The sequence below is a fragment of the Gopherus evgoodei genome, chromosome 4 (assembly GCF_007399415.2).
Source record: "Gopherus evgoodei ecotype Sinaloan lineage chromosome 4, rGopEvg1_v1.p, whole genome shotgun sequence".
Lineage (NCBI taxonomy): Eukaryota > Metazoa > Chordata > Testudines > Testudinidae > Gopherus > Gopherus evgoodei.
This window is the reverse complement of record NC_044325.1, coordinates 134,252,515-134,276,525: the sequence shown is the minus strand read 5'-3', so window position 1 is coordinate 134,276,525 and position 24,011 is coordinate 134,252,515. Positions and strand designations below refer to the sequence as shown.

At 53.9% G+C, this 24,011-nt stretch overlaps 1 protein-coding gene across 1 annotated transcript in view; it reads right to left on the bottom strand.

Annotated features, from left to right (window-relative positions):
- The window catches only part of SYT2 (synaptotagmin 2), a 219,935-nt gene extending 198,784 nt beyond the window's left edge, over nt 1-21,151 (bottom strand). Inside the window, exon 1 of the mRNA XM_030561177.1 lies at nt 21,083-21,151. The gene's annotated coding sequence lies outside the window, so the exon portion shown is untranslated. The remainder of the gene's footprint in view (nt 1-21,082) is intronic.
- Between the last annotated feature and the right edge of the window lie 2,860 nt (nt 21,152-24,011).

Genomic DNA, 24,011 nt, shown 5'->3' with positions numbered 1-24,011 from the left:
TTTGCTGGGTGGTTCCGGGAACGCGAGAGCAAACCGCGGCGAAGCTGGTCTCCTTCCCCGGTTTGCTATCGCGTTCCCCGAACAAGCAGGTCTCCTTCCCTATGGTTTGCAGGGTGGTTCGGGGAACGCGAGAGCAAACCGCGGCGAAGCTGGTCTCCTTTCCCGGTTTGCTCTCTCGTTCCCCGAACCCCCGAGCAAGCAGGTCTCCTTCCCTGCGGTTTGCAGGGTGGTTCGGGGAACGCGAGAGCAAACCGGGAAAGGAGACCAGCTTCGCCGCGGTTTGCTCTCGCGTTCCCCGAACAAGCAGGTCTCCTTCCCTGCGGTTTGCAGAGTGGTTCGGGGAACGCGAGAGCAAACCGGGAAAGGAGACCAGCTTCGCCGCGGTTTGCTCTCGCGTTCCCCGAACAAGCAGGTCTCCTTCCCTGCGGTTTGCAGGGTGGTTCGGGGAACGCGAGAGCAAACTGCGGGGAAGCTGGTCTCCTTTCCCGGTTTGCTCTCGCGTTCCCCGAACCCCCCTTGAAGCCGCCCAACAGTGCTGCAGTGTGGCCACATCTAACACCACTTGCAGCGCTGGTTGCTGTAAGTGTGGCCACTCTGCAGCGCTGGCCCTATACAGCTGTACTAATACAGCTGTAACAACCAGCGCTGCAAAATTTTAGATGTAGACATGGCCTGAGTGTGCTGTTAGTCTTCTATCGGCCTGGCCAGTGGGCACCTGAGCCAGATGCATCCATGGCTGCTGGGGATTGGTACCCAGACCATTAAAGTTTTTTCCACACCGCACCGTGACTTAGTAAAATCAGGCCACCGCCGAGATAAAATCAAGGAATGGGCTACAAGAAACAGTGGAAAAGGGAATGCATCATGTGATCCAATCAGGGACCCAAGGATGCCAGACTGCCAACAACTTAGGCCAGATCCCCCTTCTGCCAAACTATGGAACTTCAAACCTTTGCCCCATTCCCATCTGGCCATGCTTGTGGTTAACCCCCATCTGCTGCAGTTCAAGTTCACATGCTGCTTTTGCACACAGTAGCAGTGCCTTGGCTGGAGTCACCTCCCCAATTATACGGTAGGTGCCACATCCTGCAACCGGTCCCTCCTGCCAGTCATCCTTACTCATGCCAGTCACATTGCAGCGTGGGAACTTTGGGTGCGGGAGCTGCTGATGTCACCCCCTAGAGGCCAGGTCTGCGAGAAAGATAAAGGAACAGCTTTCTGCATCCACCTCCAGGTCTCTGGTAACTCGGGTGGCTTGAGAGCTCAAGGACCTGGGTTCTAGGCACAGCTCCCAAAGAATGTGTGCGATTTATACAGCGACAGAGTGTCACTCACTAGCTGGACTCATTACATTAGAAGGGTGGATTTGTAGGGTCAGGATTCCTAGGCTCTGTGGAAGTGCTGTGAGGCTGAACACATTCATGTGCTTGGAGATCCCCGGAGTGAAGGGACCGCAATTGTGGAAAGCGTCGCAGCACCTGGGCCCCAGCTGACAGAAATCCCTCTTCTCTATTGGAGCCAATGGCTCTAGGTTCCTTTATTCCAACTGAGGAGCCGGACAGCCCTGTGCAAATGAACACGAGACAGACCCTAGGACTGCGGTAGATGATTAAACTTTCAGAAAGGCGAAGGACTGAAAAGGTCCAAACTCCCTCTTGCATAATGGTGCTCTCAGGAGCCATCAGAAGCTACTGGAACAGGGATTGCCATTTCCCTCAGAGAGAAACAGCATTTTAATGTTTCCAAAGCAATCAGACCAGCGACTGTTTTCTCTTCTCCCTCACCCGTCCTTCCCTGCTTCTCTTTGCTTTAGATTTTCATTAAGTGTTGTTGTAACATTCGGCCAGCTGCCAAGAACTCCAGGGAAGGAAGGAGAGATCATTTCTAGATACCTGCTCCCGTGGCTACTGAGCCAGAGACCCCTAGTGGGAAATACATTTCTCTCTTTGCTTGGGGCATGCTCACTTTCCTTGGACTTTAATGAGGGTTTTTTCAGGATCCTGCCACGGACCAGAAGCAAGACCTAAAACACCCAGCATAAACCCCAGCTTCCCAGACTCTCAGGGCATCGTTGGTCCTGCTTCCACTAAGTGCAAGTCTGATTGGTTCATGCAGGATGAGCGAGGGCAGGGGTAGGCAATAGGCAGACCGTGGGCCCAATCCAGATGCCCGATGCTTTTTTAACAGACTTGGAGATGTTTTTATTTATTTATTAACATCATTTTCTGAGTTTTTATGGGTTTCTCTGGAATCTGGACCTTGCCTATAGCTTGACTAAGAAATTTGGACCTTGATTAAAAAAATAATTGACAATCCCAGACAACGGGTTAGAGCAGAGAAGGGGAAAACATGATTTCTGGACAGGATATGCCACAAGCCTCCTGTTTGATCTCAGATAAATCCATTAGCTGATCTCTATTATGGGAGTGCCTGGATGGCTCAGCCATGATCAGCCATTGTGCTGGGCACTGCACAAACACAGAGTGAGAGACAGGCCCCACCCTGAGGCGCTTTCAGTCTGAAGAGGCAAAACAGACAAAGGGTGTGAGGGGAATCTGAGGCAGGGAGCAAGGCAAGGCCTGGTCCAAGGGCAGAGCTGGGAACAGAACCAGGGTCTCCTGAGTTTTACTTCTGCATGCCTCAGTTTCCTTGCCCAGGATGACACCTACCCACCTCGGGGGTGGGGAGGCAGAGGGGCTGTGTGGGGGTTAAACCATCACGGTTTGTCAAGTGCTTCGAGATCCTCACAGGAGCAGTGCTACAGAACGGGAAGGGAATGAGCCATTAATAGAGTCTCTGCATCCCGCTGCTCCCCCGAGCCACCTTGTGATGCTCGCCCCTCATTTCCAAAAAGCTCGCAGTCACAGTTACGCCGCATGAGCTTAGCGACAGTGTCAAAGGCCCCCCCGCCTTTGAGGATGCAATGGCTTCTGCGCAGCCTTGGGAGAAGCTTTGCAGAGAAGCTCTGAGAGACCCTGGCTTGAGCAAGCTCCACTGGCTTGGAATAAAGGCTCCCAAGAGGTCGGTACAGACCCAGAAGGAGCACAATCAGGCCCCAGAGGTGATTTTGCTGGGCATGTGTTAACAATAGCCAGCTCAGGTGGCGACTGCTGATTTTCCTGGGGCAGCAAGTCTCTGAGTCATCAAGAGAAACCCTCTCCGGCTGCTGAATGCATGACAAACCGCACCGCAGCAGGAGCACGGATCAGAGTAACCGCAGGTTCTGCTGCAGCCAGACTTCTCTCAGGCCCCTGGGACACTTGCTGCCTTTATGGGTAACATCAACACTAGCGCTTGGTGACATCTTTCCTGCCTGGCCAGCCTTCCCTGAGCCCAGCTAGGCTCACACTCTGCAGAAGGGTGTTCCTGAGATTTCTGTGTGGGCCCCGCTCCCTTTGGCAGGACAGGGTAGCACCATGTGTGCATTAAGTTAAACTGGGCCTTCTCTCCCTTTGCCTCACACACATACACAAGCACAATTGCACTCCTCTCAGTGAATGCTGGGACTCTCACACATACATGCTCACACACTTCCTGGTGCACAATCATCCTCTCACTCAAAGACACACATGCTCACGTACACACACAAGCGTGTGTATACGAACATCACACAATCGCACACTCATGCATGATTACACTCTCCAGAGACATTCACACACACACGCTTGCATACACATACAGGCACTGGCATCCATACCCACCCTCATGTACAATCACACACATTCACACACACAAACTTATTACTCATCTATTCACACACACCCCAATAGTCACACATACACCCACACCCATGCACTTGCTCAAGTGAAATACAGCGTCCCTCTTCGTTGCACGGTAGCCCATGCCAACAACGAGTTGTCTGGCTTTGGTAACAGATGCCTTCTTGAGGACAAGTGCAAGAGGGCACGTGGAGGGGCACCTTGTTGACTAGATGGGGCTCTTATCAGCATTCCGGTCTTGTTACGTTTTAAAACACAGGAGCCAGTGCTCATGGGAGGACTCCCCAGTCCATGAGTAGAGGCTGCTTGCGTGAGTAAGGGTCACAGGACTGGGCCCAAACTGTGGTAGGAGGAATGCAGTTTTAGTCTCAGCTCCTCAGCTGGGCACACCCTCCAGAGCACAGGCAGGCTACGTCCCGCATGGGCGCTTTTAGGGTCAGTCTTCTCTGGAGCGTGTGTCGGGGGGGCGGGGAAGGTCTGTACTTAACTCAGGTTCAAATAGCCACAAAGAGGCAGCAACTCTGCTTTTCACTCGGATTAGCAGGGTGAGTTTGAGCCTAGGGTTGAACCTGCGTTAAGTGGTTGGCATGAGATTCCAGGGATGGAATCTGCAAAGGGTTTGGGGAAGAGAGAAACACTACAGAGAGAGGCACATTCCTCAGCTCTGGACAGAGAGGAATAGCAGTTAGGAAATCCCTCTTAGGTCCCTCGGCCCACCTTCCCCAGCGCCAGCCTGGTCTCTCCTGCACATTTAGTGCTTTATCCCGTTTAGCTGTAAATATTGCAATGGAAGGAGTCAGCGCTCATATAGAGTATCGTGTCTCGCATCAGAGCCTGTAGGAGGCTCTACACGCATACCAAAAATGACATGCCCACCCTCAAGATCTCAACAGCTGAATGAGGCCTGCGCAGGGGTGCTGAAAGCTGCAGGTTCAAAGCCTGAGATGGTCCAGATGTGAGGTACCCCCTGACGCCAGATGTGTGCAATGTATCTTTGCCCCAGCTTTTAAGAAAAGCTTTTAATTAAAGCAGACCTGCTCCAGGCAGGACAGGATGGGGGGAAGAACCACCCCCTCCCCCGGGCAGTAATGCAACTGTGGGGAGTTTGGCTTAAAAGTCTCTGGCCAGCAGCAATGACATCTAACAATACTGGAGCTGAGATCCCAGGTAAAAGCTCCCCTGAGCTAGGCTGTTTCTGCTGTTTGCTACACAGCTCTTTCCAAAGCACTGAGTAACACCAGAGCTTATTTTACCACCATCCCCACCTTGCCCCATTTCATCTAATGACCTCTACGCATTTTAATGAATTAAGCCTCACAACACTTCTGCGAGGGAGGGATCAGGATACCCTAGATGGGGGAAACTGAGGCAGGGAGTGGGGGAAGTGACTTGCCCAAGGTCACACAGTGAGTCAAAGGGACTTAAGAGGAGTAGAACCCAGGAGGCCTGACTCCCCAAGCTCTTCTATTAGCGTAGAGCACACTGCCTGCCAGAGTCAGGAGTAGAACCCAGGCGTCCTGCCATGCAGTCCCCTGCTTTAACTGTTAGAAATACTCCCCTCCCACAGACTGAAATAAAACCCATGATTCCTGACTCCCAGTCTCCTTGTCTAGCCCCTAAACCACATTCCTCCTGTCTGGTGCTGGTTGTGCTGCTCAGAAGGGATGCAGATACCACTATGACTGAGTCCTTCCCTGGTATCTAGGTTCCTAGGTTCTAAGCCCAGAAGGGACCGCTCTGATCATCCAGTCTGGCCTCCTGCCTAACACAGGCCAGAGCATTTCCCTGAAATAGTTCTTGTGCAAACCAGAGCAGATCTTTTCTCAGAAAAACATCCAGTCTGGATTTAAAAATGGCCAGCGATGGAGACTCCGCCCTTGGTAAATTCTTCCGCTGGTTAATTGTTCTCACTATTTCTAGTCTGGATCAGAGCAATCTGTGACAGGTCAAGCTATGTAGGACCAACCCGATGCACAGCCAATGATGCTTTCCTGAGCTCCATAAGAGGTGGGTGGGCCATTGGAGCAGATTGGACACATGAAGAGCCCCAGGCATGGCCAGTGTGGATGGGACAACAGCGCTTCTAAGAGATAGATGAGGCCTTGCAACTCACTGCACCCACAAGCTCCCTGGGCCGCATGTCAGAACTGCCAAGAGTGGAGATCAGTTCTTCACTTGTGTCTCTGTCTGGTTTACCCTTCTGTCTTAACAACAGATCCATGTGGTAAGAAAACCATCCACCCGGGTAACCGGATCAGACCAGGTATCCTGAGAGCTGGAAGAGAGGCAGGAGGTGAGAACAAGGTGGGCCTTGTTTATTGTGCATTTCACTGCAGTGACTGTGCGGGCCCCACTCCCCGTGGCCCCTGGCTCTGCACACAGTGGGCTGAGTTAGGGATGTGCATGGAAGCATGTTAGTGAGAGAGAGAGGGGCGGGGGTAAGAGAGCGCAGGCCACGTGTGACCACATTTGTGGATCTGCATTTGTTGGTGCCCCTCTCTCCCCCACCTTGAAGCTGAGCCCAGCCCCCTGATCCATTCCGTATGTAGCCCCACGGAGCTGACTGAGTGCATGATGCTGCCCCCCAGCTGATTAACACTTGGCCCCTCAGATGTCTGCCTGGAATACAGGCTTGACCTTGAAGTGAGCATCTGAGATTGGCTCGAGAACAGCCCCAGCAGGCTGGGATGGGGGCCTTCTGCTGCCTGCCGGTTCATAGTGACTCTCATTAACATTGCCCCAGAGGTGTGCCTGCATGCCGGCACTGCACCAGTTTCCTTTGCAGACCTCTCTCCTCCTGCGTTTGCATTCATCCAGTGCAAGCGCTGGGGATATTCCCTCTTTGCTCCAACCTTCCGCTTTTCGGGAGCTGGTTTTGCAGCAGAAAACCAGTCAAGCCAGGGCAGAGGCTGATCCTGAATTAAGGCAGGATTGTGCAGGGAATGGAGGCACCTTCATTCTGATGCAGTCTCTTCCTGCTGCAGCAGTGAACGGAGGGGTGCCGGAGAGGAGAGCAGCAGCCAGTAGGCAGAGCTGCCAGCCCCCAGGCAACCTGCAGGCTTTTGCTCACTAGCAAACAGTCCCTGCAGTTTCCTTGCTCCGCATACCCTCTGCCTTGTTCCCTGACATGAGGAGCCTGGACAAAAAATAGGGTGACCAGACAGCAAGTGTGAAAAATCAGGACAGGGTTGGGGGGAATAGAAACCTATAAAGGAAAAGACCCAAAAATCAGGATGGTTCCTATAAAATCAGGACATCTGGTCACCCCCCAAAAAAATGACCCCATGCAATAGCATTGTCCCAAAGCCAACAGGAAATTCAGGGCAAGAGGGAGAACAGGGTGTAACAGGCAGGGGAGGAAGGAGAAAAAGGGTTAATATAAAACATCAGCCCAGCATCTGAACCCAGATGAGAACAACTCCTTCCCTTCCATCTTCAGGGGTCTAAGTTAACATTTGTTTCCCCTTTTTCCAGGGCCCCACAATCATTGACGACAGGGGGTGATTTCAGAGAAGCCAGAAATGATACAAACAGAACACAAGGGATGCGCCGATGTCCAATTCCAGCTCACGCAAAAGGCTCCGCTCACTTAGAGCGAAGGGTGCTCCCGGGAGCTCCCAGTGACTCAACACAGCTGCTAGCATCCTCTGCAACCTCCAACAGCATCGCACCCCCCACACCCTCGCTGACCCTCTCCAGTCCCAGCACTCCCCCATCCCCAGGCCACACATCTAGTCCCCCTACACAGCACTCGAACATGCAGCCTTGACTCGCGCCCCATGGAGCATAAGGGCTAGGCTGTGACTTGGCTTGGACACCTGTCTAGGGGACTCTGTGCACCCCTGCCTGAGCTACCTGGGCCTTGGGGTACTCTCCCATCCCAAACCAGGTGATCAGGAGAAGAGGTGGAGCCTTGTCTCCATCCGTTAACACAACTGGCACGAGGGGATGTCAATTTCCAGCTGCAAAGTGGGATGCAATGGGGGGAAGGAAATTCACCCCAGTACTGAGAGCCAGCCCGTGGGGAGGTTGGATTGTCAAGAAGAGCGGAGAGCCAGATTTTCAGGGGCTCAGCACCCACAACTGGGGGAGAATTTTACCAAAGCCCACCTCCCATTTAGGCACTGAAGGAGGGGACCGATTTGCAGAAATGCTCAGTGCTCAACATGCTGAACTCTTGAAAATCTGGCTGCTTATTTAGCTGCCTACGTGGCAGGGCCGGCTCTAGATTTTTTGCCGCCCCAAGCAAAAAAATTTTTGGCTGACCCCACTCCAGTCCTGGGCTCTCCCCCCGCCACCAGTGCCCTCCCCCACTCACACCCCCTGCCAACCCAGGTCTGGGCTCCCCCCCCCAAAAAAATGTGACCTCCTCATTCACCACAGCAATCCCCGTTTACACTTGCAGTGGGATCAAACCGTTTCTCCTGTTTTTATTTCACTTTAGTATAAATCTCGCCCCCGCAACCCCATCTTCAGTGCTCCAAATGCACATGGAAGGCATAGGGACTAACCCTCAAACCTGGAAAGGGATGGGGATCTAGTAAAGAGGATTCAGGCAGAGGAGCGGGTGTGGGGGTACTTGGGGGCTCTACACTGGCAGAGAAGTGGGGTGTGATGTACTTGTGGAGGAGGAGAGGGGGTATCAGGAGGGTTGTGGGAGAAGAGGTGCAGGGGAAGGGGGAGGTGTGGGAGGAGAGGGCTGAGGGAGGGTCCAAGGGGAGAGGTGCGGGTGAAGGGAGAGTACAAGGGGAAGGGGTGCGGCAAGGAGCGATTGGGGGGAGGTACAAATGAAGAGGCTGTGAGCAGGATGGGGGATGCAAGGGCTGAGAGGGGCAGGCGCTGACAGGTGCTTCCCCAGCCTGTGCAGGCAGAGCTGAGAGGACAGACACTGACCCCCAGGTGCCTGAGCCGCGGTGGTCCCCTGGCGGGGCAGTATCCCCAGCTTCCCCGCTCGGAGCCAGGCTCTGCCTCTCCCAGCCCCTGGCACTGTGGAGGCCAAGGGCAAGCAGCATGGGGCTGAGGCAGGGGAGGTGCGCAGCAGGCTGGGTCCGAGGGCAGGAGGGGGCAGCTCCCTGGCAGCTCGGACTGCCCAGCCACTCGCCCAATCAGCACCCGAGCCGGGATCCGCGCACCCTGCCCAGCCCGGTGGCGCCCTGCACAACCCACTTGGCTGGGGAAACGACATGCCACCCTGGGGAGACTCTGAGCAGCAGTGGTGGCAGCAGCAGTGGTGGCAGCAGGACCCTGAGTCCCTTCCTGCATCCCAGACCCCACTTCCCTCCCTCCCCAACTCCTCCACACACTCCGGGAGCCCCTCTCACTGCCGCAGCCCGGGCTCAGCTCCAGGGCAGCATGCTCTGGCCCTCCAGTGGCAGGGCTCCGGCCAGGGCTGGCTCCCAGCTTTTTCCCACCCCAAGCAAAAAAGAGAAAGGGAGCCAGAGTGCCTCCTCCCCTTGGAAAGCCGCCCCAAGCACATGCTTCGAGCGCGGGTACCTTGAGCCGGCCCTGCTACATGGGAGCTGAGCTCTTTGAAAAACCAGATCCTCGGCGGCTTTATTGGGACTTAAGTGACTTCTCTGCACAGGACACATTCCCCCCAGAAATCCACAGCATGTATCACCCACACCGAGTGTTGCATGCTCTTCCCCCCAGTGGTGTCTGGGCCACAGAGAGAGCCGACTGCAGCCTTGGCTAGCAAAACTGGCATTTTGGCTCAGGCGTTAGAGGCTGGTGCTTTCAGAACCATGAGTTGTGGGTTCCACCCCCACAGCTGACAGCCCAGCCTGTCACACAGCATTACTCTAGGAACAATTTGCAAATGGGGAAAAAAAGCACCAAACTTGTAAAGAAACAATCCAGCCAATTCTCCTTACCACCTAATTTCTCTCCCGCTGATGTGTGTGTCGTGCTGCACGCACCCAGCTCTACCAGTTCAAATCCCCTCGCCCTCACCCCCCCTCACACACCCCACCACCTCTTTCAGACCCTCCAGAAGTTAGTGCTCCAAGGACTTTCCTCCGCAGTGCGTACAATCCCTATGCTCCGTTCAGAGGATGAGATCGAAAGGGAGCTTTTTAAGCATCTGTGCAAGCAGCATGAGGGCTCCATCTATCAAACGGTTATCTGAGCAGCTCACATTCAGTCTGGCCTGGCCCTTGCTGCTCAGTTCATTGCAGCCAAAGTCAGCCACAAAGCAGCTGCACATAGAATCACGGAATATTAGGGTTGGAAGGGACTTCAGGAGGTTGTCTAGTCCAACCCCTGCTCAAAGCAGGACCAACACCAACTAAATCATCCCAGCCAGGGCTTTGTCAAGCCTGACCTTAAAAATCTCTAAGGAAGGAGATTCCACCACTTCCCCAGTTAACCCATTCCAGTGCTTCACCACCCTCCTAGTGAAATAGTATTTCCTAATATCTCAATGGAGGTTTCCAGTGTGAACAGAAGACGAGGCTGGAGTCGATTCCCATGCCAAGCAATTCACACAGGTCCACATGCAGCAGGCCTGACTAAGGGAGTCATTCTCACAGCTTCTGCGGGGCCACTGGAGCGAGCAAGGAGAGCAGAACTGGGAACAAAGGCATCTGCCCCGCAAAGCCCCAGGCATGACTCAGGCCTGCTGTCATGGTCTAATCCCCACTCTGAACCTTAGCGTCCAAAAGATGGGGCACCAGCATGAATTCCTCTAAGCTCAATTACCAGCTTAGAACCTGTAGCGATGCCACCAACCAGGAATTCCAGTGCCTGGTACACTCTGGTCCCCCCAAAACCTGGCCCGGGGACCCCCAAGACCCAGACCCTCTGGATCTTAACACAAGGAAAGTAAACCCTTTCCCTCACCGTTGCCTCTCCCAGGCTTCCCCTCCCTGGGTTACCCTGGAAGATCACTGTGATTCAAACTCCTTGAATCCTGAAACAGAGAGGAAAATGCACCTTCTCCCCTCCTTCTCTCTTCCCCTCCCAGATTCTTCCTGAGAGAAAGTAATCCTGGCACAAAGAGAAATCAGCCTCTCTCTCCCTCTTCCCTCATTTCTCCCCACCAATTCCCTGGTGAATCCAGACCCAGTCCCCTGGGATCTCACCAGAATAAAAAAACAATTAGGTTCTTAAACAAGAAAAGCAATGCAACTGTGGGGAGTTTGGCTTAAAAGAAAAGCTTTTAATTAAAGAAGGAAAAACAGTAAAAAGTATCTTTGTAAATTTAAAATGGAATGGGTACAGGGTCTTTCAGCTATAGACACTGGGAATACCCTCCCAGCCTAAGTATACAAGTACAAATTAAAATCTTTTCAGCAAAATACCAATTTGAACTCCTTCCAGCCAAATACACATTTGCAAAATAAGAAAACAACCATAAGCCTAACTCGCTTTATCTACCTAGTACTCACTAGTCTGAACTTATAAGAGCCTGTATCGGAGAGACTGGAGAGAAACCTGGTTGCACGTCTGGTCCCTCTGAGCCCACAGAGTGAACAACAACCAAAACTAACAGCACAGTACAAAAACTTCCCTCCCTCAAGATTTGAAAGTATCCTGTCCTCTGGTCAGGAGACAGCCAGGCTCACTGGTCTTGTTAACCCTTTCCAGGCAAAGAGATATGAAGCACTTCTGTTCTATTAACTTTTCTTATCTGTTTATGACACCCGCAAAGCCCCAGGCATGTGGAGCAGATGCAATGCAGTAGGGACTGTCTGCATGGGAGATGGGAATGCAGGGGATGACTTTAGGTGATGGACAGTACCTGAGCCTGTAACCTGAGCCAGGCAGGGGGGAAGGGGAGTCAACACCTTTGCCCGGGGAAGCTGGACAAAGGAAGAGAGCCTGCTGGAGAGGGTTTTTTTCAATTTCGGTTTGGGGCTGGGTGGTGCAACGCAGGGAATCCCAAGCTGGGATCTAAGCTCCCTGAACCCCCAGCAGGACTTGATTGAGGGGTGCTGGTGGTGCCTACAAGCTCTGCTGTAGACTGCGTTCCTATTGTCCAATAAACCTTCTGTTTTACTGGCTGGCTGAGAGTCACTGTGAGTCCCAGGAAGAGGGGTGCAGGGTCCTGACTCCCCCATACTCCATGACAGCAGTGTGCTTGCAGTGACGAGGAGGAGGTCAGAAGGAGTAAGTGGACACAGGTGTCCCTTCCTTTCGCCAACACCGTCCTCCATCAAACCTAAGCTGCTTGTCGAGGCACTTCCCAGGCAGCCCCCACTCTACTGCTGCTCTCTCATTTGCTACTGAGCTCTCGATGCTCACCTCCAGTCGGCCCCCACTGCCAGCCTCCTTGCCCACTCGTTATGTTTTCCAATGAGCAGCTTTATGTGGTCTCCCCGGCTTCCCTTCATGATAAGGGGGAGCTCCCCGTAAACGTCCACAAAGCCACCTTCTCCTCCTCAAATCTCTCCTTTGCCGTGATGCCTACACAAAACTCGGCCACGAGGAGGCCGCTGGTGTGCCAAGACCACAGCCCGCCATGCTCACACCTGTATTCCCCCGTCTGGCTGTGGGCACAAGCTGTCTCAGGTCTTATGCTCAGAGTGTTAGTTCCTTGGGGCAGAGACCATCTGTCTGTTCTGTGTCTGTACAGTACAAGGAGGTCCTGATCCGTGGCTGGGGCTCCTGGCCAGGACGGTAATACAAATAACATTTATTACTATTTAAGTCACATCAGCTACACTCTAACTCAGTGGACAGTGATGGTGGTAGGGACCTGGTTGTGCTTCCCTAGTCCTTGGCCACCCAGCCTAGGGAGAAGTTAGGGAGGCAGTGAGGCTACCCTAATTTCTGCTTCTGGTGCTCCACCATGCCCCTGCCTCATCCCTTCCTTCCGCCTTGCACGGTGGGTTTCCCAGGGAGCAGCAGAACCACTTCTGCCAGTAGAGAATTCCCTTCCACAAGGAGAATTCTCCACCAGCTTCCAGCCCTCAAAAGGACGAGCACAAGCCCACGATGCATGTGGATGCTCCGAGGTCCGAAGGGATTTAAATCCCAAGCCCCGCAGCACTGTGGGGAAAACATTCTTGTCAAAGAGCGGGGCTGTTTGCCTGGCTCTTGACTGCGGAGGGGAACTAGCGCTTTGATGGTTGTGATGAGAAGACGGCTCCAATTCCAAACGCAGGCTGTCTGAATTAGCCTTGAAGGTTTAATTAATAAATGGGGAATTACGCTGATTGTATCCAATACTTTAGGATGCGTGACGTTATCAAAATCCCATTATAAATGAAGGGAAGCATAACAAGCAAAATTAGCCACAGCATATGAAACATCTCAATCCAAGTGATAATGCCGTTATTAGGGGTAATAATCAAACAGCATTTTGGGAAGTGCGGCCTCCTCTGGGATGGGGCATGGACCTGAGGCCCGGACTATCTGAGCCGAGAGCACATGGGGCCATGGCCTCTGTGAAGTGACCCTCATAACCAAGGGCAGAGAATTCAACTTCTTTCCCAGCTGAGATGGCTCTACTGGTCCCAGCTTGCAATGGCGGCTGCACGAGCCAATTGGCCAAGATGTGAGCTCCCACGCACAGCCCTGTCGGTCCCTAGCATTCAAAACTCCTGAATCGAGCCTCCAAAAATCATAGTTATTGCCTTAAAAAAAAATCACAAGATCTCAAAAGTAACACATGCTGAGTTCTGTTTATTTGCCTGCTGGTGCCACAGCCTTTCAGGACCATGTTTTCTAGCTTTTCTTTACAACCAGGAGGGCTAGGAACTGAATGGTGACCCTCCCAGAACCACCTGACTCCAGGAGCTGGAGCTTGCTAGGAAAACACCAAAATTGCAATCGTCGTGATCCAGTAACAGGAGCCAGGGACATGAGGGCCCAATCCCACCCCTTGGAAGTCAGTGAGCGTTTCCAGTCTGTGAGGTTTAGGTCAGGCCTACTGCCCAACATCATTGGCGGTAGGGTCGCCAGAATAATGGCACAGGTGTGGGCTCAGCAAGCAGCAGGGCTGTGTCTATTTCTGGATGGCAGAGGGCTCCTGCTGTTGGCACTGCTGTTCCCTTGGAGAACAGACACACCCCGAGTGACCTTCACTTCTCAGTTATCTCAAGAGACGAGGGCTCTTCCCTGCAAGAGGCACTACCCCTCTCGGGGCTGCCTGTGGGAGTGCCACGGGACACCTACTTGCCCACCTGCAGGGGAGCGAGCTCGCTGGCACTCAGCCCTCCCAGGATCAGCCTGGAGAGCTCCTTGCAATGGAGAAGAGCCAGACTGGGCTGTAATGGATACAAAGGGGAGTCTCTAGTGAGGCTGCAGAACCTGGACAGACCCTGTCTCCCGCTAGGGCTCTCCTTCTGTCATGGTAGCACGTCTCCAGAGAGGAGTCCTTTGCCCAAACGGACTGAGGCTCAGTGGGGTACGACACTGATGGGGAAGAAGGAAGAGGGGAGAAGAAGAAGGAGCAGGAGGCAGATTTCCCAGGCCCTTGCACAAGAAGGTGGGTGAGTGCTGCTGAGATAGCATCTGGCCATGCTAACAGACAGTGCTGCCAGGTCCCCGTTTCCATAGGCACAACATTCTGGCTGTCATTCTCTTTTAAAACATAAAGACGGGGACACTTGATGGCCCAAGGAGCTGAGAATGGGAATGGTGCCTCCCAGGCCCTGAAAAGGAGCCCCAAAGCCGATGGCTGCCATATGACCCCAGTGCGCAAGGCACCATTTGAGTCTCAGTCCACTTCCAAGCTCAGGAGATGTGCTGGCATCCCATTGGCTACCCCAACCAGCGCTAATTAGCCCACCCAGCAAGAGACTTTTTGTCTTTTTCCTTTGGCTCAATTGTGCGTACAGCCCCTTGCACAAAGAAGTCACGATGCTACTGTAATACACCTAACAACAACAATGCTAGGTTGCTGCTGGTATGTTGGGGGCTGGTGTTCACAAAAAGCAAACCCGTCACTGAGAAACGGCATTTGTGACACCTTCTCTCTAGTTACACCAGGGAAGGTCAGTGTGGTCTAGTGGATCAAATGTAAGTCTGCCGGACAAAAGACCAGGCTTCTAATCCTGGTTCTCCCCGAGACTTCACGGAAGCTGCCTCAGATTCCCCATCTGTAAAGTGGGGAATAAACACTGACTTCTCTTAGCAAAGCACTTTGAAATCAATGAACAAGAAGGCCTGGAGGAGTATTTTGATACCTTTGATAGGTTTTGTTCTGGTGGAGTAGCAGTAATATTGTTTGAAAGACAGTAAGACCTAGGAAGTCTGACTCCACAACAAAATCACTGTTAGAATCTTGGGAGTGTCACATCTTCACTCTATGCCTCAGTTTCCCAAATCTGTAAAAAAGGGATAATGACATTTTTGCAAAGGGCTTTGAGATCCTCAGGTGACAGGCGTAAGGTACAGCAAACACAGAGTATTAACTACTGCTGCTATTGCATTAGGGCAGCCAGCAATTACAGAGAGTCTCCTTTAAAGGACACGTGCTACAGAGAAATGATGCAGCAGACAGTCGGTGACCCTTGCCGCCAGTCGCTGCTCTTCTGTTCAGTTTCTGGTGCCAGGACAGAAAAAAAAAAAATCTGCAGCATCATCTCAGCATAAAGAATTAACAAATTAAATCCTTAGCTCATTAAATGACAGGCACCGTGCGGTAACCACAGCACTCCACCACTGCAGAGAGTGGCTCTGAACTGGTTAACATCATGCAGCACAAGCTGGGGGGCAGTGGGGGTGGAGGTTGTCATGGAGTCCCCCAGTGATGCTCTGGAACTGCCCCTCACAAAGCCAGTCAGGACTTTGGGGAGCTTCCTCTCCCTTGGAGCAGACTGTCTTCAGGGCAAGAAGCTCACATGGCTTCACCTCCTGGGTCTCTCCTTGGAGCATTCAGCATCTTCTGCCCCTCCGTGTGCTTCCCACAGCGAGTCCACCCAGGCAGGGTCCTGGGGAAGCCAGAGGGTCCTGCGCCCCCACTTTGCAGTCAGACGTGACTCTCAGCCAGCCAATAAAACAGAGTTTTATTTTAGATGACAGGAACAGTCTAAAACAGAGCTTGCCGGTACAGACAACAGGACCCCCTTTAGTTAGGTCCATCTGGGGCCCCAGGGAGGCCACAGCCCCATTAAAAAGTCCAAGCCCCATTCAGGCGCACCTCTCCATTTTCCAGCCAGCTTCAAACTGAAAACTCCCCCCAGCCTCTCACTTAGCCTCCCCCCAGCTCCTCCCCCAGCCTTTGTCCAGTTTCCCAGGCAGAGGTGTCACCTGGCCTCCAAATTCCCTCCTGGGTTCTCATGTTACATGCTCAGGTATCCTCCCTTCCCCAGTGCAGGCCGTCCCAGCACAACTCCCCTGCAACCTTCCCAGGTCAATACTCCCCACTCAGCATTCACAGAACACAGCAAGAACATTCCCACTTCCTCACAGAGAGGTGCAGAAAGAATGGAGGGTTCTGAGGAGCTTTCCAAAGCAGTTCCCCCCACTCAAACTCCCAAGCCCCGAGGAATGAACATAGCTGTCTGATTGGCAATAAACAAACAGGATGTGTTGTGCCCACTCATCATGGGTTGTGCCAAGTTGTGCCCCCTGATTGTGGGCTGTTTGACCATCATGCACCAAGGAATCTGCCCACAGAAACGTGGCTGCTGCTAGATGGGGCAGTGGGGAGAGGAGTGCAGGCTGCCCGCCTGTAGATAAATTCTTCCTGCTGCCCTCCAGCTCCCACTAACCCTTCTCTCTCCGTGAGGAGTCTTTGTAGCCGGGTGGGATGATCCTAGCACAGGCAGAGATGGGCCCAACTGCAAGGTTGGGATGCAGAACCCCCCTTCCTCTCATGGAATTTGGGGAGATGGGACCCTGGATTTTGGTTTTGATCCCCCAGTCCAGATCTACCCTGAGCTCTAAACCACCTCCCAGGACCTATGGCAGGCAGCTGCTCTGGGCCAAGCTAACATGGCTAAACACAGGAGTAGCCAGGGTTCCCCACATGGCTGTTGCGGCCAGTCAGAGCACGGCAGCATATGCAGCAGTGTGCAAACCTCGTCCTCTTCCTGCTCCGTCCCTTCACTTCCTCCAAAGAAAGGGAAAGTTCCCAAGGCATTTGGGACTGTGAGATGCCAGGCATCCGTGCTGCGTGCCCAACTGCCCTAGGGGTCCTGTGTGTGAGGGGAGTGGGAATGGGGGCAGGGAACTAGCCTTGGTTAATACACCGAGCATGGCACTCTCAGCCAGACCCAGCTCAGCCGTCATCCCAGCTCTGCCACTGACTCATTGTGTGACCTTGTGCAAGTCACTTACCCCCTCTGGGTCCTAACCCCTTTCCCTGCTTCTGGAGAAAGAGTGAGTCCTAGCCACATGGTGCCAGAGAACAGGAGCCATAAGAACGGCCATACTGGGTCAGACCAATGGTCCATCTAGCCCAGGAGCCTGTCTTTCTACAGTGGCCTGTGCCAAATACTTCAAAGGGAATGAAAGGAACAGGGCAGTTATCAAGTGATCCCTCCCATCCTCCAGTCCCAGCATCTGGCAGTCTGAGGCCCAGGTCTACCAGCTGCCTCTGGCCACGCTGCAAGTGGGAGTGTTTCACAGAGATATGGCTCGGCATTGACGGGGTTAATGCAACCATTCCACTCTCTCGGCCCTGGGAGCAGAACCTTTTCTGTCATGTCTCATAGGAAGGCGGCCTAGTCTAGCAGTTAGAGGGGACTGGCAGTCCAGCCTTTTGGGTTCTATTCTGAGCTCTGCTGTGCAGGCTTGGGCACTGCCTGTTTCTCTGTCTCAGTTTCTCCCTTTGTCAAATGCCAGCCATAATAATGACACTCCCTTCTCTAGCACATGGTGATCTCAAAGCACTTTGTTGGCATTCATTCATTCAGTTTCACAATCCCTTTGGGTGGTGGGTACAGGACAGAGACGCCTTACTTATTCCATGGCTGAAATGCAGCTGCCTCTTGAGTGGGACATGGCTACTGCTTAGCAGTGCACAAGAACATGACACTACACTAGGGCAGGAAGCAGCGGAGAATATAGTATCCACTTGAAACTGCAGGGGGTATTCAGTTCAACAGAATGTAACCACTGGAGGCGGCGTTTGGCCAGGGCACCAGAATTAACTCCTCTGCCCTGATGGAAAGCAGCAGCAGCCCATAAGTGGGGAGGGCCTAGGCTCGATGTCTCACCAAAAACATCCCCTTTTTTGCGATACTGCACCCCCTAGCACCATGCTAGGGCATGGGGGTCAGCACTGACTCAGAGAAGAGAGCAGCTCCTACTAAGTCCTCTACCCACATCCTGTAGCACAGCATCTTCCAGTGCTACACTGGGGCATTGGGGTCTGCGTTGTCTGCAAGGGGAGAGCGCCCCCTAACACAAGCTCCAGCAAGGTCCCAGCTGGGGTAGTCTGTGGCTGCAGGCTGGACTCCCATGGACCAAGCTCCTAGAGGGGCATGAAACACCCCCTCTCTGCCCAGAGAGAAGGAAGCTGCCAGAAAGCAGTGTGCCTATGCCAACAACCAGCCACGTCACAGCCAGACAGGCCCTTCTTAGAACAAGAGGGGTCAGAGCCTGACTGTGCTCGTGCCATGCCATCACTGCCAGCAACTTCTGATGCTGCTGCAGGGTTATGTGTCAGAGCCCACTGGAGCATGCCCCCCCTCGCCCCCCCCACACATCATTGGGACACCCATCCCGGGATCTCCCTTCACATCCCCAACTAGGCAACCCTTCCTTCCCCTCTCCCCACACCTGCCTGCTCCTCCTCCACCTCCACCACCACCACCAGGACACCCACACACAACCTTGCAGTCCTGGCACCTCCCCCACTCACGCCCCACCCTATACACCCCTCATTAGCAGCATTGACACCCACTGAACCTAGCAAAAGAAAAGATGCAAAGTGAAGAGCAGCTGGCACAGCCTCCTGGGGAGAGAGGACAACTATGCCCACTCCAGAATTGAGAGCCTACCAACCAGGGGAAAGACCTTTCAGCATAAACATCACAGGAGACCAAATCCTGGCCCTTACCCCTCCTGCTTTAACAAGACCACCACATCAGAACGGCCACCCTGGGTCAGACCAAGGGTCCATCTAGCCCAGTGTCCTGTCTTCTGATAGTGCCCAATGCCAGGTGCTTCCAAGGGAATGAACAGAACAGGGCAATAGTGGAGTGATCTAGCCCGGTTGTCCACTCCCAGCATCTGGCAGTCTGAGGTTCAGGGACACACAGAACATGGGATTGCATCCCTACCCACCCTGGCTAGTAGCCATTGCTGGACCTATCCTCTATGAACTGATCTAATTCTCAGGAGTCCTGGCTGCCAGCTCCCTGCTCTTACCACTAGACTACACTCTCTCCCCCCTAGGGCTGGGAATAAAGCCCAGGAGTCCTGGCTAGACCATCCTGCTGTAACAGGTGATAATGTTCGTGCGCCAGCTCTGCCCAGTGCCTGCCTTTGGGGAGAACCCCGACCGCCCCTTTGCCCTGGCTGGCCTAAGCAGATTCTCTGGAGGAGCTAGGCTGGGCCATCAGGCTGCAATCCCAGCCCATCTCTGCAAGCCTGTCCCGCCTGCACTAGGAGGAGACCCAGCCTTATCGTGGACAGACAGCGCTAATGACTCAAGAGTAGGGAGTCGGTATCTCCCGCCTCATCTTGTAAGTGCTCCAGTGCTGTAATAGAGCGAGCGCTCGGAGACTGACCTCCTCTCAGCAGCCGGCAAGGAGACAGAGACGCCTCTGCCAGCAATTCTTCCTAGGAACTGCGGGCAAGGGGGAGAATAACGGGGGCGGGGGTTAATGGCCAGCGCCAAGCAGAGACTGTCAATCTGCTGCATCCCCTGGGATGTGAGAGATGGACCCTGCCCCCAGTGATGCTGGCGCGAAGCCATCAGAGTTCCTGCACTGACACCAGCATCTCCCAGATCCCGCCCAGGGCCCACTTAGGCCTGCTGGGCTTTTGCTTTCTTCCTGCTGCGAATCACACAGAGAAATGCCGCCCCTCAGCAATGGAGCTCGCTGTAATGGAGTGACCCCTCTGCAAGTCCTTAGCCTCAGCCCCACTCCAGCACCTGGCACGTAGGGCTGGCACGCTCTCACCCTCCATCTGCACCCGCTTTCTTCCATCGCCTTTTTCTCATTCCCACTCTTGTCCCACACCCCAGCCTCTCTTTTCTGTCCCACTCTGGCCTGCTCCCAGCCCCGCTCCCAGCTGCATGCCCAGAGCAGCTCCTTCTCATCTTCTCCTTTGGCACTGACACGCTCAGCACGCCCGGTACTGACACGCTTCACTTTGGCGCAGTGGGTTCATCCCATAACTGATGCACTCCCGGCGGGGGATGGGGCGTCCTTCGGCAGCAACACAGCAGATGGTGCCCTTGGCCTAAGGGTCCCTCGGCACTCGGAGAACAGGGCTGGCCACACGCACCAACCGGGGGTACACGGAGGGTCCCAGGGAAGGGGCTGCTTAGATCCAGTGTTTGGATGTGGCCCATTTTAGGATGACTGGGATCAAAGCTCTGGGATGTTCAGAGCTGGCCCATCTGTGAAAGGACACCCCTGAATCCACCCCTTCCACACACCACAAGCAGGCAGCCAGAAAGTTTGTTTTAGTGCCAGTCAAGCAGCCCTCTCCAGAGACCCTGCAGGCGGCAGGTGCCCACTGTGTAGTCGCCCCCATCCCCGCCACATGCGCTATTGGGATCATGGGCACTGTACAGCAGACTAGCGTGAGCAGGGGTGCTCCAGATCCTCTCTGGGGCTTCAAGCCCAGCCAGGGGTGTTCGCACGACCCACAGACAGGCCATAGATCAGGTGGGAAATGTTCTCAACTCACTTCCCTCCTTGACTCACCAGCATCCCCTGGGATCCCTAGCCCTGTGTCTTGCCTGAGGGAAACCCCTGAATTGTAGCCTTGAAACAATAGATACCAGCCCTGCAGCATCATCTCTGCATATGTTTTTCTTTACCCTAACCAGCGCTCCGGAGGCTCTCCTGCCAGGGCCAACCCGGCTGGAGCCTTGACATTACTCTCACCTCTCTCCTGCCCCGCAGCAGCACCCAGAGGCGAGAGTCCCTCCGCCAAGCCCACCGCGCACTAGGCTCTCCAGCACCAGGGCTTCATTGGGAATGAACGCGGGGCCGGGACGCAAGCAATGTTTATACTTTCCTAACTGATGCAGCGGCGCCGGGGCTCTGCCCTGCCAGTGCCCGGGCTCAAACCATGCACTGTGCAGCACCCCCCTGTGCAAACCAGGCTCCCCGCAGAGTCAGCCCGCGGGCCCACCAGCAACACGCGGCTCCGCCCCCCTGCCCAGAGAGCAAACAAACAAACAAACTTCAGCCAGCTCTTCCCCTGCGCCCCCAGCCCACCCAGCTGCTCCAGAGGCGCAAAGCCCGGGGCGGGGAGCGGCGCTGCAGCAAAGCCACGAAACTCACCCGCCTGCTGGAGCGGAGCCGGTCCCCACCGCGCGCGCAGGACCAGGGCGCACCAAGCCTGGGCTCCGGCCGCTCAAGCCCTAAATGCTGCAGTGAGCCGCGCTACCCACCAGCCCTCCGGGGCTCCCGTGCGGCGTAGGAGCGCAGCGCTCCCACCTCATTGGCTGAGGTGCTGCTCACTAGGCTAAAGCATCTGCATTAATTGAGAAGGGTCGGAGGCGAGAGGAGGGCTGCCCCCCCCAACTCCTCCCCACCACGGTGCGGCGGATCAGCCAGCCCCTCCCCTCCATCTCAACTCCTGCCCAAGTGTCCCCCCGCCCCAGCTGGACTTTGCTGAGCTTTGCAGCTGTGGGAGGCTGCGCGCAGCGGCCAGGCAGCTGCAGCGCTGGGGGAGGGCAGAGCAGAGAGCGGATCGGGAGGAAAGAAAGGGGGTTTGCGCAGCACTTCATTGCGCTGGCAGGAGCGGCGAGGAGGGAAGGCAACTTCAGGCAGAGCCAGGACTCGCTCCAAGGTCAAGCCCTGAGGCTCGCTAGCCTGGCTCCCGGCCCTGCGCGGTCCCAGGCTCCGAGCCAGGCGACCCCCACCCCCACCCCAGCAGAGTCAAGGCTGGGGAGCCGACACGCTACCCGGATCGAGGCCCCCTTGCAGGGATCTGGCTCCGCTCCGGAGTAGCAACCCCCTCCCTGTCGAAGGCCCGTCTTTGGGGCTGGCGAGTTGTTGCTTTGGTCTCCCCTTGCCCGGACCCAGGCTGAGCTGCAATGCAGAGCTGGGCAGAGGAGGGGGAACGCTGGAGGCCAGGGAACACTGCCTAGAAGTAGGGCTGCGGGGGGTGGGGGGCAGCACTCCTCGGTTCTTTCCCTGGCTGTGCCACTGGCCTGCTGGAGGAAGTTGGCCAAGTTGCTCCTCTGTGTATCAGCTACTCACTCTGTGACATGGGGACAATAATAACACCTGGCCTGTCTCCCTAATGGGCTGGGGTGGAGGGATGGCAGGATGAGGCTTACTTCAGGAATAACTGGAATGGGCTTTGAGATCCTCGGAGGGAGAGGGGATGGGGAAGGACAAAACTCTATTACTCTGTATTAACAAACTAGAGGCAGAGGCCCTCTGCCCTGTCTAGTAATTGTTCATGTGGCGGTTAAAGACCTCAATTTATACAGGAATGTAATATAGCCGTGGATGAGTTGTCAGCTGTGGGATTGAACCTGGGACAGCTGTGTCACTCCTGCTCTAGCTTCTAAACCCAGCTTCCATAACTCAAAGCCTGTAGCTGCCTCATAAGCCACTATACATGGATTTGATCCTCTCCTAGGGTTTGTAGCCATTAGAGGGAGACAGAGAGACTCTGTTAGCACAGGTTACAATACTATAATATTGCTGCCCCTCTGTGGAGCAATAGCATCTACTTAAACCTTGCAGGTCAGCTACCAGTGGAGAGGAAATCAGTGATACAGAGTCTGAATGTAACTTGTTTTAATTGCATGTAAACACCTGTCCTGGGACAGAAGGGGGTCAAACAGCATGCAGACAATCCATTTTTCCAGGAATCTCAGCCCAACACCCTTGTCACATTCCCAGGGAGAAGTCCCAGAGTTGACTCAGGCTAGAGAGAATAAGGCAGAGAGCAAACTCTTCTGCTCCTTACAACTGCTCCCCTAAAGAAGGCCAGCAATAGAAGCTAACATCAATACAGCATTTCTTCAAAGACTAAAAACTTGCTCCTGCACTAGGGAAAAGAACTTGTAAGATTATTTGTAACCGCACCATCTGGTGGCTCCTGCTATGACAATGTAAGATACTTGACTGCTCTAGCCCCTTTTACCAGAGGATCCAAAACACTTTATTACCAAAGTAACCCTCCTCTCAACCCCCTGAGGGCAGAACAGAGGAGAATCTCTGTGTCTGATCAGCAGCTCTTCTCTCAGTAAAACATGCTGTCATGACCCAGGCCTGAGTCCTGCACTTAGAAGTGCATGGACAAACCCCCCTATTCCCGCATCACATCCCAGGAATCTGTCTGCACTGTCCTCGTAGGATCAGAGCCTGGGACTTTATGTGAGCTACTGGCACCGTTGTGCCCAGAATGACTGCTGTGATGGGCAACAGAGGCTATACTGCGGCCGCCTAGCCTGCCGTGCTTCTGCAAGCAGAACACCCTGTCAAGCCAGTGGAAATTTTGCCTGCAAGATCTGTCACCTGCTTGAAAAGTGTTTGAAGTTCCTTAAGAAACTACTTACTCAGATATCTCAGAACATGGCAGTAACGCTACTGGATGCAGTAACACTTGGGCAAAATGACCGCACAGTACACTAGCTGCCTATCGAGGGATAGAGCCAAAGCTATGGTGCACATTCTCCTTCAGAAGCAGCTTCTAATCATGCTAGGTGAAATTTGCCCCTGTGCAGAGGGTCAGCATGAAGCTAGGTACCACTTACGTTCCACTAATGCTGGGCTTTGGGCTGGCTCTCTGCAGAGGGGAGAATTTCGCCCATTGTCTGGCAATGACTTTCCCCATTGAAGCTACAGGGCTTCGCAGCTAGACCTAGTCAGCCATGAACACTTGGATGTGAACTGGTTTAGAAATGGAATTTTTCGACTGTGAAACATCCATTTGGGGAGCAAATGTTCAGGTTTACATTAAAAAAAAATCAGTCAAGTTAAATTTTCTCCATTGTAAATTGATTCTCTCCCAGGGTTTGTCTATCTTTTCCAAGGAACATTTTTAATGAAAATTCTGCCCTTTGAATGTTGATTTTTGTCACAATTTTTCATGGGGAAAAGAAGAATCATTTCCCCTCCAGCTCTGATTGGACAGAAAGCTTTTGTGGGCCTGAGGATGGGCACATTACATTATCCAGGGCATCTCCCAACTTATTCCTAATCAGACCTTTAACCCATCCCTGCCTTCATGGGTTTTGCTTAGTCCATA